Below are 14,353 nucleotides of genomic sequence, written 5' to 3' on the forward strand. Positions count from 1 at the left end.
TTCTGGTCACATACAGTATTTTTTTTTCCTTGACCTGATAGTTCTGTAATTTGGTTATAATATTTCTCAGGATTTGTATTTTGAGATCTCTTTCCTGAGGTGATTGGTGGATTCTTTTGGTGCCTATTTTGCCCTCTGGATTCAGGATATCAGGGCAATATTCCTTGATGATTTCTTGAAAGATGCTGTCCAGGTCCTCCTTTTGATTAAGGCTTTGGGGTTAATCCAGTCATTCTGACATTGTCTCTTCTGGATCTATTTTCTAAGTCAGTTGTTTTTCCAATGAAATACTTTACATTTTCTTCCATTTTTAATTCTTTTTAATTTGTTTTATCGATTCTTGATGTTTCATAGAGTCATTAGCTTCCACTTGCCCAATACTAACTTTTAAAAAACTGTTTTCCTCAGTTAGTTTTTGTACCCTCTTTCCCATTTGACCAGTTGTACTTTTTAAGGAGTTGTTTTCTTCAGCAGATTTTTGTGTCTCCTTTTCCAGTTGGCTGATTATACTTTTTAAACAATCATTTTCTTTTTCCAAGACATTGATTTTTGTCATAATTCTCTTGCATTACTCTCTTTTCTTTTTCAATTTTTTCTTCTACCTCTCTACTTTTTAAACTTCTTTTTGAGCTGTTCCATGAGTTCTCTCTGGGCTTGAGACTACTTCTCATTTTTCTTTGGGATTTTTCCCATAGGTGTTTTGACATTATTGTCTTCTTCTGAATTTGTGTCTTGATCTTCCCTATCACCATAATAACTTTCATATTTGTTGTTGTTGTTGTTTTGTGGTTTTGCTCATCTTTTTTTTGCCTTTTTTTCCTTTCTTTGAAATGAGTTTTGCTCCTGGAGTTGAAGGGGCACTCTCTCAGGCTTCTTGTGCCAAGAGCTGCAGGCCCTGGCTGTTTTCCATGGTGCTGCACTGATGTTGTCCTAAGGCCTACAGAAGCCTAGAGTCTAGTGCTATTCTGAGGCAGTAAAGTGGTGGGGTGACTGGAACTTCTGGATGTCACAGGCATTTGGCCACTTATCTGGTGTTGAGCCAGAGTTCCAGTGCCCGTGTCTGGCATGTGTTGAGGCCAGTTGGGTGTTTCTGTGTTGTCTTCTACCTGCTTTCCTCAGCTACGCTGATATTTGGTGGTCCCAGTGCTGGTGGCTACCTGTTTGCTGGCTATGTTGGGTTATGTGTGGGGTCCTGGAGCTGGTGTCTGCCCATTTGTTTAGCACCTGCAAGGTTGGCATCTACTTGTTTGCCCAGGGTTAAGCGTATGCACACGACAGTCTGGCACTAGACATTGCTTGTTTGCCTGGGGTTAAGCTGATGCATTTGGTGATTCTCAAAGCTGGAGGCTGCCCATTCCCCTGGCTCTGCTGAGACATGTGAGGGATCCTGGTGTTGTCATTTGCCTGCTCCCCGACACTGGGGCTTAGCATCTCCATGAGTTTGCTGAGGCAGGGCTTGCTGGGACATTTCCCATTCAGGACTGCATTCGCTTTTTACCTGAATGAGAAAGACCTTTCTTGGTAATCTTCCAAGTTTCTCGAACTAAAAGACTGTTTCACTCCATCTTTTTGCTGGTTCTCCTCTTCCAGGATTTGTTTTGGGATGCTGCTTTTTGATTGTTTGAGGTGAATATAGGAGAGTAATGATAATTTCATGTTCAGTTTGCCATCTTGGCTCCTGGAAGCCCCCTAAGAGATCCTTTAAAAGGCTGGGAACTTTCTTAAAATGAAGGTCTTGGGAGTACCTAACTGATCAAAGGAAGTGGCCATAGGGAACAGATTAAACTTCCATGGTGAGGAATAGTAGAAAAAGCATAGAAAGTTGTGGCTAGACTCTAGCATGATGAGGAATAAAGACAAATCTCTAGTACTTGCAACAATTAAGTATAGCTGAATCCCCTCCTAAAACAGCAAGTTAGCATTTCTGCCAGCCAACAGGACTTTATGGAAAGTAAGCAAACTCTAAATAGGAAGTAATGGATAAAGAATTAAGAAGCAACTAGAAAAGGGACAAGAGGCTTTGCTACAAGGTGAAAAGAATCCCAAGATCAATCCCAACTCTGGGACCAACTCTCATTATCATGGAGCCATGAACTCTGACACTTGCCTTCTTGCTGATGGTCAATTACAACACAGGATTGATTCTGATTTTCCAGTAGGAATTTGTGGCTTATATGTCAGAAGATGTTCCTAATGATGGTTTGTAGTTGTCTCTCTCCTTATCATGGCTTTCTCAACCATCTGCTGTCCAGCTCACCTTCACACCACCACCACCACCACCACTGTGCCCTCCACTTTTTCTCTGTTCTTGACTTTTCTGGTTCTCCAAGATCAGGGACCAAAAACCCAAAGCTGAGCCCATGAAATTCTGGGCAAACTGTCCATCTACAAGTAGCTTGCTGACTCCTTCTCTGTGGTCAAACTAAATATGGAAAATGAGAGAGAGAGAGAGAGAGAGAGAGAGAGAGAGAGAGAGAGAGAGAGAGAGAGAGAGAGAGGATGGGTATGGGTGGTGTAGGGAGGGAGGGAGAGAGAGAGAGAACAACAATGCTTCTGCACATTCATATAATGTTTTAGAGTTTATACAATACTTTTACATCTATCTTCTCATATGATTTTCTGGACAACTTTGAAAAGTCAATAAAGTAGCTATTGCTTCCCATTTCACAGATGAAAAAATTGACTCTTCCCATAACTAGAATATTTTGTTTTGTCTTATTTTGATTTTTCTTTCCTTTTTCTAGTAATGTGGCCATCAGTTTGCCCTGAGTCATCCATGGTTTCTCATCTATTGGAGTGTAGTTTGTGATCAATGAGTAGCACTAAACTGAGTAGCTTAGTCAAACCCATAGCCTTAATTTCATTAAGCATGTGTAGCAACAGAGCAAACTGTTGACAAGTGGACACAGAAAAATGGACCATGGTAGGATCCAAAGTTTAATTCTGTTTTTTTTAAAGTTACATGTTAATGTGACTGAACAATGAAGATTATACAGTTTATTTAAAGAGTTCTTTTACTACAGCTCAAGTAGAATTTGCTGAGAGCTCAGTGTGAGGCAGGTGCCTTTGTGTTGTCATTATTCTTTGTCATTTTCTCAAATTCATTGCTAAATCACAATAGAAATCTTAAGGATATTGGGAAATACCAGAAGATCTGAATGGAGGCAGCTCTTGCCCAAATTGGGAGGCTGATGAATTCTGTCATAAGATTCAAATCTTAGAGAGCATCGAGTCTGATTTTCCCCATTTTATAAAAGAGAATACAGTGAGTATATGAGTGCTCAGATTCCAGTTCCCTAAGGGCAGAGATTTTATTCATATTGTTTTGCTTGTTTGTTTTCTGTATGTTTTTGATCCCAAGCACCTAGAATAACATCTTGTACACAGTGTAACTATTGGTTAAATTGAATTGAATTAAAGTGAAATGAAGTTAATTTTTTTGGCTCCAAATTCAGCATTCTTACCTCTAAATTGTTCTACCATTATATGTACTAGAGGATGATCTGCAAGTGTATTTTTTTAAAAGTATTTGAATTCACCTAAGATAGGTAGAGTATAGAAATGGGCATGAGTTGAGAATCAAGGAACATAGCAAGTGCTATTAGGCATTGCTCACTGGTTATTACATAACAATAGATCAATTCTACACTACTTTGCAATTTACAAAACATTTTCCTCACCACAATTCTGACTAGATAATGAAAGTTATTATTATTCCCATTTTATTAATGAAAAAAATAAGGTTCAGAAAAAGGATGCTGCTAATGGAAGGTAAACCCATTATGTTGATTTCCCATTGCCTTTTATCCTTTATAAGTATCTTACACTTCCCAGGTATACCTTAGTTTTTAATTTATCCTTAATTGGACATGAATCATCTATGAAACCAAACTTACTTTGTAACTATTTACATTTCAATAAATTAAGCATCGCAACTACTTTTGAGAAATTCCCTCTAAGTCAACTTGGTTCACATTTGTCTCTTCATTTTCATTCATATTCGCAATTATGTATATGAGTTTAGTCTTTCTTTCAGCTTTTGTATTTTACTTTGCATTATTTCAAAAAGCCTTGTGTAGGTTTATCTATATTCTTCATACGTGTTGCTCTTAATTGCATTATGGTATTCCATTACACTCATGTAGCACAATTTGTTCATGCATTCCCTCATTGTAGGACATTTGGGTTGCTTCCAGTTTCTTGTAATTACAAATAATGCTGCTATAAAAATCTTTAAAGAGATGGTTCTTTTTATTTTCTTTGTGATAATATTCTCAAGGTTTATTCTCAGCAATATTATTATTGAGTCAAGGGGTATGGTTATTTTAGAAACTTTTACTGTATACTGTTAAATTTCTTTCCAGAAATGTCTATTAGTTTTCAAGTCTTCTACCATTAAGTCACTATCTCTTTTTCCAGTGGGCATATTTCTTAAAGATGCAAATTTCGCATCACTTTTCAATGTCCTCTCCTGCATCTCTATTTTCCTCTTCAAGTGGCTGATTCTTTCTGTTCTGTTTCATTCCTTTTCACTTGCCCAAATCTGCTTCCAGAAAAAGGTTGTGATGAACTTATTTACACTACAATGTAAGCAAATAAGGCTTCAAGCATTATCTTGGCCACAGCCTATTTGCATTTTAATAGCTCAGAAACGGGGTGTCTTGTGTGGTGCCCCCATTTTTTCATAGGAAGCTTGGAGGAGGAGGATTTACCTCAAACTGGAAACTTAACAGTTGAACCATATAGGTTCAGGGCAATAATTCAAGCCAATAGACTGACGATTCAAGGTCTATCTATCTTCTGTGAGACACACACACACACACACACACACACACAGACACACAGACACACACAGACACACAGACACACAGACACACAGACACACACACACACACACACACACACACACACACACACACACACACACACACACCCAACCTTGAATAAATGTTATCCCAGATCAGGAAGGTTTCTTTGAAGCAGCTAGCTGACTCAGTAGATAGAGTTGTTGCCCTATAAACAGGAAGACCTGAGTTCAGATGTGACCTCAAGCACTTATTAGCCATGTGGCTCAAGATGAGTTACTTTACTTTTCTATGACTGTTTCTTCATCTGTAAAATGAGGATAATAATAACCCTACCTCACAGGGTTATTGTGAGAATCAAGTAAGACCACATTGGTAAAATAGCTAGCACATAGTAGGGACCTAATAAATATGTGTTCCTTTCTTCTCCCCCCTGGTCCCTTTTGTTACTGTTTAAAGGCTAGTCCATTCTACTAAAGTTTAAAGTCCTTGAAGAAGGAAGAGTTAATGAACCAAATAACAAGAAATCCTCACAGTGGTATACTGTAGATGCCAGTGCTTAGTTTTCCTTAGCTGCTTTCACTAAGTGTCAGTTTGGGTATGTGCTATTTTGTTTCTTATAGAAACATGGTATTCACTTTGGAGATCTCGGCCACAGAAAATTAGGCACTTAAGTGGTTCAGTAGATAGAGTGCTAAACATAGAAAGAGAACTCAGTTCAAATCCTGCCTCTGACAGGAAATACCTACGTGACCCTATGTAAGTCACTTAACTACTCCCAGCCTAAGTTTACTCAGTTGTAAAATGGAGCTAATAATAGTACCTGACTTAGTGATCTGATATAAAGCTTACATGAAAAAATTCATATAAAATACTTTGCAAACCTTTAAGAAAGGTTTGGATGATAATGATTGTCTCACAAATCCCATCACAGATACGTCCTTGACATTGTTTTTGGAGTAATCAAGAGATTTGGATGTCAGAGGCAAAGTGGGAGACTATCTCCCCCAGACATTCTTCTCAAGTTTCTTTTTGTTAATTTAACTCCTCTTTCAACCTAAGAATATCTCTAATTCAAGTTAATCTTATCAGACTTTGAAAGCATATTGTATATTACATTAATCAGAGTAATTCTTATTTTAGATCAGGAACAGTTAAAGGAAAAGTTAAAGATACTTATTAAAGAGGAGTGAAGAATAATTTAGCAGCACAGGACAGCTAAAGAGAGGGCTGTCCTTGAGGAAAAAGTTTTCTCATTGGGGAGATTTGGATAACTAGAAGGAATAAGGAGTCTGATAGTAAATATTTAACAAAATGACACACTTTTAAATTTTAATCTTCAAGATTAGCATTTTCTCCATCTCTTTCTAAAATCTAGACAATCAACAAAACAGAAAATCAAGTCCAATTTGTAGTATTTTCCAATTTCCAAGGTGTGAACGCTTACTTTGGAAATTTAACAATGGGCACACACCTGGGGGATGCATCAAAGAGTTGGAAACCTAAAAGGGTTTCTGCTTTGCATCTGCTCTTCTGCCCAGTTTCAACTCCATGAAACAGGATTCCACTTTCAGCTTAAACTCATCTCTTCTAATCTCATGGTTCTTGTTCAGTTCCACTTGTTCCACTCATTGTGACTCCATTTAGAGTTTTCTTGGAATAGGTATTAGAGTGGTTTACCATTTCCTTCTCCATATCATTTTACAGGTGAGGACATTGAGACAGACAAGGTTAAGTGACTTGCCCAGGATCACACAGCTTGGAAGCATCTGAGGTTACATTTGAACTCAGGAAGATGTGCACATTCCTGACTTCAGGCCAGGCACTCTATCCACTGAGCCACCTAGCTGCCCTTGTTACATCATATTGTCTGTCAATTTCGCAGGGAAAAGAAAGAAAAAGAGGGGGGAAAAAAGGAAGAAAAGGTAAAGGGAAGGGAGGGGAGGTGAAGGATGGAAAGGCCAATGGTAATTCTCATCCTAGGATACATCCCTCCAAACCCATAAAAATGTACACAGCCCATCACTCTGTGAATGACTATGCTATCTGTGGTACTTATGAAAATTCCATATTTATAGAATGATGGGGTTGGTCTTCATACTCTTGAGGATTGTTTCTAGCTTTAGAACAACAATCAATTGGTCAATAAACATTTCTTAAGTGTTTACTATGTGCCAGTCACTAAAAAGAAAAGCAAAAGAAAATCTCTGCTTTCAAGGATCCCATGTACGTTCTTCTGTCCTTATTTGTAAAATAAAGGAGTTGGACTTGCTAATGATAATAATGGCTTGGATTTATATAGCACCCTGAGTTTTCAAAGTACTTTATATAGATCTCATTTGATCCTCATAAAACCCTTATGAAGCAGCTACCATTATTATCCTCATTTCACTTATAAAGAAAAAGGTCAGATGCCTAGGGTCACACAGCTAAAAAGTGTCTTTTTTAGTCAGCTCTTCTAGACTCTAAGACCAATGCACTGTCCATTGTACCACCTAGCTAGCCTCTGTTGTTTCTTCCCAAGCTAGACCTGTTGTTGTCTAATTCTATTATACTAATATTATGTAATAATATATAACTACCTCTCTAGACACAAATGCAAATGCCTATTTATTCACAGACTCCCTTTAAAAGATTATCCAAAACAACTTGCCATCTTAAAAGGAATACAAGTTTTCCAGTAGATATCCTGACATATTTATCTAGATTTTTGCATCTGCTCCCGTTTATCTTAAGAACACTGGTGTAGAAAGAAGAAGATGTAAATTCTATTCCTACTTCTTACAATAAGTGACTGTGGATAAATCTCCAAACCTCTGTTTCTGGGCCTCAGTTTGCCCTTTTGCAAAATGAAAAGATACTTTATGTCCAAGGTCTCTTTCTAGCTCTAACTTTCAATAATATGATTTAGCATCCTATGTTCTCAGATTCAGTCCAGTTCTTCTACTGAGATATTCCATATTTTAAAGCCCCTTCTGGCTCTTGCATTCTATCTTCTAACATGTATTTGGGGTACCATCCATCCTAAATCTTTTATAAATATAATTTTAGTATTTTTTAACATAGTTTTACCAATGTATAGTTTTCCGTCATGCACACCTCATTCCACCCCACTTGAAAAAAAGAATAAAGACTTCCCACAAAATGAGAGAAATGCTGTGAACCTTTAATGATTGAAAAATTCACAAACCTATGAGCTGTTGGAATGGGATTTATTGGATGGTAAAATAATAATACATTTTCCCCTCTACTGATTAATGTGTCTGTCATACTGTGAAGGAAATAGTAAGGAGAGTGAAATGTGACTATTTGATATCTCTATGCTATGAGTGTTGGTGTGTGGACAGAATGAAGGGGAAGACCTCTAGGGATCTTAGCCATACTCCTACACAATAGAATATATTACATAATTCTTCCTCATTGAACTGTGATTATAACCAAGCCACCTTTATAAACAGGAAAATGGTGAAACTAATTAGGCACTGACAAAAAGGAAATATCATACTCCTAATTAGAACTTCTCCTGTTTGAAACCTTGCTTTGTTACTGATATTCCAGTGTGAATGACGTGTGAATCATAACAGCACCTTACAGAGCAGGCTCTGAAGGATGAAAAAGACAGGCGCGGTGTCACAGTTGATGAATACCTTTGGAAAGCTCTCCTAATCCAGAGTCAATGAAATGCAGTCCCCCAAACAGCTGCTTTAACTGATTTGTATACTGGCATAATTAGGCACAAGAATGGTCCGTGGGCACATTCTCCACATTCATTTATTGTTATAGCTCTCAGATCACTCCCTCTTTCTACATAACAAGTTGCTTAGCCCAATGACGTTTGAATATTTAGCCAGACCAGAGAAAGAGAGGCAAAGGGCAACCAGAATTTGATCCTTTGTTAGCCCTGGGTCAGTCACTGCCCTCATTCTTAAACAGATTCATATAGAGATAGATATTTATATATAAATATAAAGATATATAATATCTAGAGATATGTAGGTATTTGGATAATAAATATATATTTATGTGATTGATACTATTATAAAATATAGTATTTATATAATATCTATTTTATATTTCATTTAGATATGATTATTTATAGTATTCATATATTATAATATTCATGTAAGAAATATCTTCAGCTATCTGTTTTTGTTGTCTAATTCTATCTAAGTGACAGTGTGGAATCATAAGGGACTGGATCTGGCAGTTGTGGGAGGGATGGGGAAGGGGAAAGGGACTGTATAGGGTTATTCTCGGTAAAAATCAATAACGTATTGGAAAAAGGGAATGTGTGATTGGTAGGTATCTTTCAAGAGAACATTCAGTGGGTACATGAAATAGTTCTTGCCCACACACACAAATACACACATATCAGATGGTAATATTATCTAGCTTACTCATTGCTCCTCCCAAAGAATATTCCATCTCTTGTCTCTATGCCTTTACACTGACTTTTCTATGTCTGGAATGCTCTTCTTCCCTATTTCCCCATCTTAAAATTGCTGATTTCCTTTAAGACCTAGCTTAGATGCCACCTGCTATAGGAAACCTATCCCAGTACAAGCTCAAACTTCTCATTTCTCTGTTAAGGAAAGTGAGACCTAGGCACTGGACTTGGGAGTTGGGGGGTGGGTGGGAAGAGGGGATTGTAGAGGGTTTACTCTGTACTCTGTACTCTGTACATCCTTCATTTTCAAAAAGGAGTAATGACATTACCAGGTAGTCTTGATTTGTGCATGAATTGGATTAATGTGAGGCAGAATTGCTCAGTCATTAGTTTCACTTTCTGTTCCAGAGTCATGAAAGTCTAGTGACAAAACAAAAGTCAAAATGAGTAGTGATGCTATGACCACCTACAAGATCTACACATTATCCTTTCCATTCGTTTTTGGATAAAGCCCACTTTCTGAAACCAGTGAGCTCTGCTGCCTAATGTTCCTAGCACAGTCAAGGACCAAACCAGCAGAGGTAAAGCAGACCCAAAATGGAACTATGTCTTCTCCAACCATCTTGGGTAAGAGAGAATGCCCATGTGGGATACAATGGATGACTGACATCTTCAATATATGACCAAGCTCTAAGTCTTCCATAAAGCCTGCTTCAAATGCCTTCATGGCCATTGAAAAAGCTGTTCTTGTCCACCCCTTCCACCAGAGGAAGTCTTCGCATGCTTGGAGTAGGCTTCCCCTTAATTCACCATTGGGTTTCAGGCCTTTTGGTTACTTTCAACCTGATTTAGTCCATCTACCAAAATGCTTTTACTGTAATGTGGCCACTGAGCTTCTTGGAGTCAGAGGTTAGAAGCTAGTACCAGACTAACTAAATACAGGTGCTCAAATCACTAGGCTGGCCATAAGGGTAATAAAATGTTCAGACTTTGCTAGTCAATTTCAGGACTTTAGGGAATATAGACAAAACCTCCCATTAAGCTATTTTAACTACAGAGTCTAGAATGATACGCAAAACACGTGGGCATTCTCCCTCACACAAGATGGTTGGAGAAGACATGTCTGCATTTTGGGTCAGCTTTGCTTCCACTGGTTTGGTCCCCATCCTTGGCTGGGCCAGGAACATAAGGCTGCAGAGGTAGTTCGTTCCAGAAAGTGGGCTCTATCCAAACAAGAATGGAAAAGATGATGTGTAGATCTTGTAGGTGGTCATATTTTATTCTGAGACACACAAAGGGAGCTAGAGGCTTTTACAAATGTACCAATTTCAAGTAAGTCAGATAAGGCTAAACAACAGCATGGCTAGAATTCTTTGGAATGAGACCCTGTATTCATGGATATTCAGTAGTCATTCTAACTGTCTCCATATGCGTGACTCCCCTGCACCTTTCTTTTTGACAGAGCTAATGGAAGTGCCCTGCACTATTGGCCATTGTAACTCTCAAATGCTGTCTACCAGATGGAGCCCCCGCCAATGAAATCACAGGTCCCTGAAGTATGAAAGCATAATAACCGCAATAATAACAGCTGACATTTATACAGCAGTTTACAGGAGGAACAAAGACAAAGAAAATAACTCAAATGGTAAGAGCTCATGTTCCTAATAGTGCTTTACAGTTTTATATAGTGTCTTTCCCACAATAAAATGCTTGCCTTTGTTTATTCACCTTGAAATGGGAAACCTCCCCAACAACTTCTTATAGTCTGATTTTCTACACTTCAAAAGAGTTTAGTAATATCTCACATTTGTATATATTTTACAGTTTATATAGTGCTTAACTTACAAAAGCTCCAGGAGTTAAGCAATATTAGCAAGCAGTTGAAAGAGCTCTGGATTTAGAATCAAGGACCTGGATATGAATCTTTATCTTCTACTTGCTTGGGCAAATCATTTCTCTTTCCTTGCACTTAGTTTCTTCATCTAGAATAGAAGTGGGTTCTATCAGATGATTTCCAAGGTTGCTTTCATGGTACTTCACTGTCCTCATTTTATAGATGAGGAAACTGAGTGCCATACAGATAAATTACCCATGGTCACATATCTAATAATGAAAAGGACCAAGTCCCAGACTCAGGTCCTACAGTCTCAAATCTGGTGCACCAAAGTTGTGGAAAAAACACTGAATATAGAGTCACTGGACTAGAGTTTGAATTCCAGTTCTGCAAATTGATAGAAATCTTTGGAACGAGACCCTGTTTTAATGGATATCCGAAGGCCACTCTAGCTGTCTCCATATGCATGATTCCCTCTACCCCTTTCTTTTTAAAAGAGCTGATCAGACTGACCTTCTTTATTGGCCATTGTAACTCAAATACAGTCTACCAGATGGAGCTCCTGCAATGAAATCACAGGTCCCTAGAGAATGGAAGCATAAAAACAACAATAATTAGCTGGCATTAATATGGCAGTTTATAGGATAAACAAAGACAAAGTATGTGATCTTGGACAAGTCATCTCAAGGCATCAGTTTCCTCATTTTGAAAAAAAGGAAACAATTGACGAGATTTTCCTAATTGATCTAGTTCTATGACGACCCTGAAATGAGTAGCCAAAACCTTTGGGTTATGTTGGAACCAAAGCTTGGGATATTAGGATGGTGGTGTTTCAATTTGTTTAGCATATTACTCTCTTTTCTATTTGTATGTTCAAACTTAGCCTCTTTTCATCCTCTTTTAAACTTTCTGTTTTTCTCTAGCTTTCTATTATCACAATGGTTTTACCTTTATATTGTCTCACACCATTTAAAATGAGAAAGCTGGACATTTCTGTTCTTCTGTGGATTCTGGAGAGCAGATCTACACCATTTCCTCCCATTGTGAACTCTTGCCAGACACTGCTGTGGCTGGCTCCTGTCATTGATATCCAAATCAAGCTTTATCCCTTGAGGAGCTCATCATTTGCACCGCCATGTGCTGATTAGTTCTTTGTACAGTTCTACTACATATCAAATGCTTTTTGAAATTTCCTGAGAAATTACGTCCACACTTCCTCTACTCAGCTCTTTCTGTTATTTCTTTGAAAAATTCAGAGAGCATTGTTAGCATAAATTTACAAAAGAGAAATCATGCCTAACTGTCCATAATTAGATCAGTACTTCCCAGGTGTTTCCCTATTCTTTGGCTAAATGTTTCCACTCATTCCTGCCTGCTGTGGAGGTAGATATTTTAAATCTGCAGCCTAGCAGGGTATCTCCATAACCCTCCTTCAGGACAGACCCTTAGGAAAGAATATCAAACTTGGTGACAGGAGATTAGGGGTTTAGTCAAATCACTGTCATTTACTAACCATGTGACAGCAGGAAAGTGGTAGAATTAGACGTAGGCCTTCAGAGATTGAAAGACCCTTAGAGATTACCTAGTCTAATACCTTCTGGTAAGGATCAGGAAATTGACTTACAGAGGGGTTGTGTCTTTCCTAAAATTATACAACCCATAGGTGGAACAGCAGGAATTTGAACCCAGGGCTTCTGATTTCAAGCCCAATGCTTTACATACTATAACTTGTAACCTTGAAACACTAAGCCTCAAGTTCTTTTTTATTTTTGCAATATGAGAAAAATAATAATTGCATTACCTTCTTCATGGGGATATTGTAAAACATACTATATCACATAGATATCAGTTTTTTGTCTTATTTTTTTTCTATTTTTCTACTGATTTTGTCTTCAAAGCACATGGTTTGCATATGCTTTAAGAAATGTTTCAATACGTTGTCTCCCGCTCCTCCTCCTGGCAGCTATTGGATGGAGTAGTGAGCCTGGAATCAAGAAGACCTGAGTTGAAATCTTGCATCAGATACTTACTAGCTATGTGACCTGGGAAAGTCATTCCACCACCTTCTGCCTCAGTGTCTTCACCTTTAATGGGGGATAATAATAGCACCTGCACCACGCCTCCCCCCCCCCCCAGGATTTTTGTGAGGATGAGATGTGATATTTGCAAAGTACTTTGCAAACCTTAAAGCTCTATGTAAATATTGGCTGTTGTTATTATTGTTCATCACTCCATCAATTTTTAAAATGCAAGTGAAAGTAATGATTGTCTTAAAAATTCTTTTTTATTTCAGAAATCATTTTGAAAACTTTTAATAGCCTCATTAAAGCCTACAGTGGCACCACGAATAGCCCCTATGCTGGGAGTCAGGAGAATTTGTTTCTCATTCCAAAGAAGAAAAGAAAAGGTCTGGAACAGCCACTGCAAGAGGAGATGGAGACAAAGGATCAATTAGTTAAAGAATTGCCTTGCTGCAAACATACAGCTCAGTCAGTATAATTACATGATTTCCTCTGGCTCCATTCAGCAATTCCTAAATAAGAATGGAAAAAGTAGATGGGGGGAGTAATCCAGCTCTGAAGTTTGGAAAGTAAGGATGATAGGACAAGGAAGCAAGAGATGCAAGAGAAAAGGAGAGTGTAGCATTGAACTGGATCACTAATGGGTCAAGATCAGGAAGGAAGAACCGTGTAGCAAGAAGAGGTGCAATGGCCTAGGAAAAGACCTAGGGCAGAGGGATTGGAAGTTACAGAGATGATGAAAAATAGATTTAGAAGAAGGAACAGCATAGCAAGGGATGAAATGTAGGAGATTATTATGGGATAAATGAGTAACAGAGCTCTTCATCATGCAAGTGAAACATGGTGGGTAAGAGCAAAATTAAGCATCGCTCTCCTACTCCACTTATCAAACCGCAAATGAAGTCTTCTCTTGAACTATCCATATACCCTGTATGCTTTCATGCCCCTCACTCTTATGTTCCAGATTGCATCATTTCTTCTTATATATATTTTGCTCTAGGTGAGAAGAAACAGTACTGAGTCTTTCAGATTCAGTGCTTCTTTATCTCATGGGTCTTAGCAAATCACTGAATTCCATTCTTACAAACAGAGCCTGTATTCCCAGATGTATTTGTTCTGGGCAGAGGGATTAACAAGGTGACATACAAAATGGAGACAATAATGACTATAATACCTATCTTACAGGGTCAATGTGAGGCTTAAGTGAGATAATGTATGTAAAATGTGTCCCAAAATTCAAAGATAGAGTATATCTGAGTGATAAGAGATGAGGAGGGGAGAAAAAGAAGCTTATGGCAAATTGCCC

General features: G+C 38.1%; 1 pseudogene; it reads right to left on the reverse strand.

Annotated features, from left to right (window-relative positions):
• The window catches only part of LOC140519825 (calpain small subunit 1 pseudogene), a 98,321-nt pseudogene extending 95,959 nt beyond the window's left edge, over window positions 1-2,362 (reverse strand).
• Window positions 2,363-14,353: the final 11,991 nt, after the last annotated feature.

This window comes from Notamacropus eugenii, chromosome 1, assembly GCF_028372415.1.
Source record: "Notamacropus eugenii isolate mMacEug1 chromosome 1, mMacEug1.pri_v2, whole genome shotgun sequence".
NCBI lineage: Eukaryota > Metazoa > Chordata > Mammalia > Diprotodontia > Macropodidae > Notamacropus > Notamacropus eugenii.